This window comes from Anolis carolinensis, unplaced genomic scaffold (genome assembly GCF_035594765.1).
Source record: "Anolis carolinensis isolate JA03-04 unplaced genomic scaffold, rAnoCar3.1.pri scaffold_7, whole genome shotgun sequence".
NCBI lineage: Eukaryota > Metazoa > Chordata > Lepidosauria > Squamata > Dactyloidae > Anolis > Anolis carolinensis.
In genome coordinates this window covers 11,803,209-11,809,813 of record NW_026943818.1, presented here as the reverse complement: position 1 = coordinate 11,809,813, position 6,605 = coordinate 11,803,209, and the positions used below count along the sequence as shown (strand labels likewise).

At 39.8% G+C, this 6,605-nt stretch overlaps 1 non-coding gene across 1 annotated transcript; it reads right to left on the bottom strand.

The window, feature by feature from the left end:
* Window positions 1–1,533: 1,533 nt before the first annotated feature.
* Window positions 1,534–1,661, bottom strand: LOC134293387 (U6atac minor spliceosomal RNA). Its single transcript, XR_010000354.1, has one exon. It is a non-coding gene; the product is annotated as a U6atac minor spliceosomal RNA (small nuclear RNA).
* Between the last annotated feature and the right edge of the window lie 4,944 nt (window positions 1,662–6,605).

Sequence of the window (6,605 nt, the reverse complement as noted above, 5' to 3'; positions counted from 1 at the left end):
GGGACAACAAAGGCGGCATCTACACTGCCTAATTAATTCAGTTTGATACCAATTTAACATTGACAATCTCTCATCCAAATGCTAACCAGGGCCTATCCTATGTTTTGAGTCCATGGGTGCATCTACATGGTAGAATTAACCCAGTTTGGTACCACTTTAACCCTGACAATCTCTCATCCAAATGCTAACCAGGGCCGATCCAATGTTTTGAGTCCATGGGTGCATCTACATGGTAGAATTAACCCAGTTTGGTACCACTTTAACCCTGACAATATCTCATCCAAGTGCTAACCAGAGCCGATCCAATGTTTTGAGTCCATGGGTGCATCTACATGGTATAATTAATGCAGTTTGGTACCACTTTAACCCTGACAATGTCTCATTCGAGTATTAACCATGGCCGATCCAATGTTTTGAGTCCATGGGTGCATCTACATTGTAGAATTAATGCAATTTGGTACCACTTTAACCCTGGGTGCATCTACATTGTAGAATTAATCCAGTTTGGTAACACTTTAACCCTGACAATGTCTCATTCGAGTATTAACCAGGTCCGATCCTATGTTTTGAATCCATGGGTGCATCTACATGGTAGAATTAATGCAGTTTGAAAACACTTTAAACCTGTCAATGTCTCATCCAAGTATTAATCGGGGCCGAGCCTATGTTTTGAATCCTTGAGTGCATCTACATGGTAGAATTAATGCAGTTTGGTACCACTTGCCTCCTTGAATGCATCTACATGGTAGAATTAATGCAGTTTGGTACCACTTGCCTCCTTGAATGCATCTACATTGTAGAATTAATGCAGTTTGGTACCACTTGCCTCCTTGAATGCATCTACATGGTAGAATTAATGCAGTTTGGTACCACTTGCCTCCTTGAATGCATCTACATGGTAGAATTAATGCAGTTTGGTACCACTTGCCTCCTTGAATGCATCTACATTGTAGAATTAATGCAGTTTGGTACCACTTGCCTCCTTGAATGCATCTACATGGTAGAATTAATGCAGTTTGGTACCACTTGCCTCCTTGAATGCATCTACATTGTAGAATTAATGCAGTTTGAAAACACTTTAAACCTGTCAATGTCTCATCCAAGTATTAATCGGGGCCGAGCCTATGTTTTGAATCCTTGAGTGCATCTACATGGTAGAATTAATGCAGTTTGGTACCACTTGACTCCTTGAATGCATCTACATTGTAGAATTAATGCAGTTTGAAAACACTTTAAACCTGTCAATGTCTCATCCAAGTATTAATCGGGGCCAAGCCTATGTTTTGAATCCATGGGTGCATCTACATGGTAGAATTAATGCAGTTTGGTACCACTTTAACCCTGACAAGTATCGATCTATATACTATTGATTATTATTATTAATATTATTCTCACCGAAGGATCTTGAGAAGGCAATGGGACAGGGAGACGGTCCTTTCCAGATGATGTCATGCTTCTGATTGACAGGTGACTCTTGGATTGGCACCCTATGTTGCAAAAGGAACTACAAATCCCACAATTAAAAAGAAGAGTAAAAAAACTTGGTTAGATGCCACGAAGTAAGTGGCAATGCCTTAACCATATGCGTGTTGTACAGGCCACTGGGACCTCTTCCATCCTTATCAAGGGGAGTGCTAACCTTCTCTCCTTTCATACAACACAGCCCAATTATTTGCCCGCTCTGTATATAAAGGCCACAATTTTACATCTTTTCAGGTTATAGTGGGCAATCACTAAGCCTATTAAAGAGCATATTTTAATCTATTTATATTTTCTTTTCTCATTCTAACGCAAGTATAGGTATCATTTTAAAATTTCATTCCGTAAAAGTCAATTTATTTCAAAAAAATCTCGTTCGAGATGGAAAGTCTCCTCCCTCATTTCATATGCATATTTTCATCCAATCGCAGCACAAGGCGTCCAAGCAAAGGGAAATGTCGCTTAAATACCGAAATAGAGTCTCCTCCCTCATTTCATATGCATATTTTCATCCAATCGCAGCACAAGGCGTCCAAGCAAAGGGAAATTTCGCTTAAATACCGAAATAGAGAGTCTCCTCCCTCATTACATATGCATATTTTCATCCAATCACAGCACGAGGCGTCCAAGCAAAGGGAAATGTCGCTTAAATACCGAAATAGAGAGTCTCCTCCCTCATTTCATATGCATATTTTCATCCAATCGCAGCACAAAGCACCCAAACAAAGGGAAATGACGCTTAAATATCGGAATAAGGAACGATGCGTACTTTCTTTCTCCCTTAAAGACAGGTTAGAGGTAGATTTTCCTAACGAAATGCGTAAAATCAGCCACGAAAATAATATAAAGCCATCACGAGAAAATAGGCTAGCGGTGCTCCGCCATCTTAAAGTCGGGCACAGCTTTCATTTTGCCCTCTTCCAAGATGGCGGCAGGAGCGGCGCTGCTGCGTCGTAGCTCGCGAGTTCGAATCCCACCAGGATCAAATCTGGAATTTGAAAAGGCAATATTTTGGGGTTTTCTAAAATTTAAGCAAATAATAAGAAAAGTGTGTTTATTCTTTTTCTTCATCCATTGTTTTTCCTATTGTTCCTGTCTATATCATTAAGAAAGAAAGCTCTAAAATCAGGACAGTAAATAAAGAACAACACTCAGAAAACAGGGGAATTCCAGACAGGAAACAATCAGGGCCAGCTAATACCTCATAACAAAGGATTCCCCCAGGCAGGGACCAGCCAGGCTTTGCAGCTGCAAGGCCATTCAATGCTAATCTGGGCCAGAGTGAAGAAGGAGACTAGGAAGACATCATTCCACTGTGTCTCCTGTGTCAATATAACAATATAATAATATATAATACTCCTATTATAATACTCATAATTTAATATATTGTATATACATATATTGATATTATAATGTAATACAATATAGTAACAATATTACACTATTATAATGCTATATTTATATTACATGTAATATTACTAATAATATTGCAATATAATGGTATAGTATAGTAATATATAATGCTTATATTGTGCTATGCTAATAATAGAATATATTGTACATATAACTTGTAAACCTTCCTGAGTCACCATCAGGGTGAGAAGGGCAGGATATAAATATCACTAATAATAATAATAATAATAATAATAATAATAATGTCTTCCTGGTCCCTTTCACTCTGGCCCAGATTAACATTGAATGGCCTCGCAGCTGCAAAGCCTGGCTGCTTCCTGCCTGGGGGAATTCTTTGTTGGGAGGTGTAATCCGCCCTGAGGCCCTTTGGGGAGATAGGGTGGAATACAAATAAAGTTTTATTATTATTATATAATTATAATAATCATCATCTTGTTGTGTTTCAAATAATAATAATAATAATTGCAAAAGGCCACCCTACTGGGATCTGCACGCATCATCCGAAAATACATCACACAGTCCTAGACACTTGGGAAGTGTTCGACTTGGGATTTTTGTGATACGAAATCCAGCATATCTATCTTGTTGCTGTGTCATAAAATAATAACTGCAAAAGGCCACCCTACTGGGATCTGCATGCATCATCCGAAAATACATCACACAGTCCTAGACACTTGGGAAGTGTTCGACTTGGGATTTTTGTGATACAAAATCCAGCATATCTATCTTGTTTGCTGTGTCATAAGTAATAATAATAATAATAATAATAATAATAATAATAATAATAATAATCTGTCCAATTGCAACATTCACACTTGCCTTGAAAAAACAAGATTTCTTTCCCACACCCTGGACCTTCCACAGATATATAAACCTTCCTTGCTTAGTTTCGCCATATACCTCGCAACCTCCGAGGATGCCTGCCATAGATGTGGGCGAAACATCAGGAGAGAGTGCTTCTGCAACATGGCCTGGTAAACTCACTGCAGCCCAAAGAAAATATATTTCGTCAACACAAAAGAGGAATTTGGATTTGTGTGTGTGTTTGTTCATATCTCTGCCCTTTAATAATATAGAAAATGGGAAGAAATCGGAGACAGCTGGCCAACCCGGCTTAGGCTTTGGGCCGCTGCAATGAGATGAGATAAGTTCCGTGTCCAATAAGGGATGATCGCTAAGCAGGATTTGCCGGCAAAACGGTCTAATCGGCGATCTGCCTTCCTGGGGATCCCGAGGTTTTAAAAACGAAAACATGAATGCATTGCTGGATTTATTAATGGCAACCCCATTAAGATGCACCATTCAGATGTTTGCTTAAATTTAGGCCCTGGTCGAAAGCTTTCATGGCCGGAATCACTGGGTTGCTGTTTGCCTTGGGAGGTGTTAGCTGGCCCTGATTGTTTCCTGTCTGGAATTGCCCTGTTTCCTGAGTGTTGATCTATATTTATTGTCCCGATTCTAGAGTTTTTTAAATAACCCGATTTTGTTCATTTTCATGCATTTCCTCCTTGCTGTTGAGTTTGTCTACGTGCTTGTGGATTTCAATGGCTTTTCTATGTAGTCTGACATGATGGTTGAGAGAGTGGTCCCCTCTATTCCGCCTTGGTCAGACCACACCTGGAACCACAGTGTCCCACTGAAGGAAAATGTTGACAAGCAGGAATGTGTCCAGAAGAGGGTAAAAGGATCAAGGCTCTGGAGAACAAACCATATGAGGAGCGGCTTAAAGAGCTGGGCATGTTTAGCCTAAAGAGAAGGCTGAGAGGAGAAAGGATGAGAGCGAGTGATCAAGATGTGAGGTGAAGTCATAGGAAAGAGGGTCCAAGTCTCCCTGGAGACTAGGACGCAATGGAACAATGGCTTCAAACGATAGGAAAGGAGTGTAATGAAGTACGAATTTTGGTTTACAGATGTTATGTTTAACTGTGTGTTTGTTTTAAAAGGGTAAGTATTACAGTTATTGCATTTCAGCACTCAAAGGCTGGTTGCCATGGAGAAGTAAGCAGAACTGACTGCCGTTTGGTGGAAGAAGTGCAGTTTTAAAAAGTCAGTCGGTCTGTGCTCTGATGAGTCACAGGGAAGATTGATTCCAGGTTGATGGGATCAAGGAGACTCAATTGTTCATTTTGAGTCGGTTTTAAAAAAGTTTGGTGACTTATTTAATGTAGTCTGTGTCCTAGTAAGGAACAGAGAATCTGTGATACTATATCACAGAGGTGACTGTGGTTTGAAGTCACTGGATAGTCCAAGTTCCAGACTTTGGGAACCAATCCCAGCTGGACTCACAGAGTTCCATTGAAGTAACAGTTTAAAAGTAGCAGAGAAAGAAGCTTTAACTACTTTAAGTAAAAGAAGTGATACTTTAGAGTTGATTCATCTCATTCTAGTATTGTAACTGTTAATAAGAATACCTCTAAGTGAGAAACACCATTGTAACCACTAAGCTCTGTGCCTGAATAAACTTGTTATTGTTAATAAGAATACCTCTAAGTGAGAAACACCATTGTAACCACTAAGCTCTGTGCCTGAATAAACTTGTTATTGTTCTTCCAACATCTAAGCAGGCATCCTCAAACATTGTGAGGTCTGTTGACAACATGGACACAGCATATTATATGAGAACACAGAAATGCTGGGCCACTCTGACAACCGACACAGAAAAGCCATTGAAATCTACAAGCATGTGGACAATTTCAACAGAAAGGAGGAAACCATGAAAATGAACAAAATCTGGCTACCAGTATTTAAAAACAACCTCTAAAATCAGGACAGTAAATAAAGAGCAACACTCAGAAAACGGGACAATTCCAGGCAGGAAACAATCAGGGTCAGCTAACACCTCCCAACAAAGGATTCCCTCAGGCAGGACACAGCCAGGTTTTGAAGCTGAAAGGCCATTCAATGCTAATCAAGGTGACCAAATGCAACATTCACACTTGCCTCAAGCAGACAAGAGTTCTTTCTCCCACCCTAGACATTCCAGATACAGTAGAGTCTCACTTATCCAACATAAACGGGCCGGCAGAATGTTGGATAAGCGAATATGTTGGATAATAAGGAGGCATTAAGGAAAAGCCTATTAAACATCAAATTAGGTTATGATTTTAAAAATTAAGCACAAAAACATCATGTTATACTACAAATTTGACAGAAAAAGTAGTTCAATACACAGTAATGCTATGTAGTAATTACTGTATTTACGAATTTAGCACCAAAATCTCACGATTTATTGAAAACAGCGACTACAAAAATACGTTGGATAATCCAGAACGTTGGATAAGCGAGTGTTACATAAGTGAGACTCTACTGTATATAAACCCCACTTGACTAGTTTCCAACAGACCTCACAACCTCTGAGGATGCCTGCCATAAATGTGGGCGAAACGTCAGGAGAGAATGCTTCTGGGACAAGGCCAGACAGCACGGTAAACTCACAGCAACCCAGTGATTCCGGCCACGAAAGTCTTAGACAACAATTGTTGCTGAAGGCTTTCATGGCCGGGATCACAGAGTTGTTGTGTGTTTTCCGGGCTGTATGACTATGTCCCAGAAGCATTCTCTCCTGACGTTTCGCCCACATCTATAGCAGGCCAGCACTTCTAGAACATGGCCATACAGCCCCGAAAACACAACAATATACAACAATCCACTTGCCTAGCTTGAATATATTGCACAAGATTTCCCTAGCCTAAAATGATGCATTTTAATATATT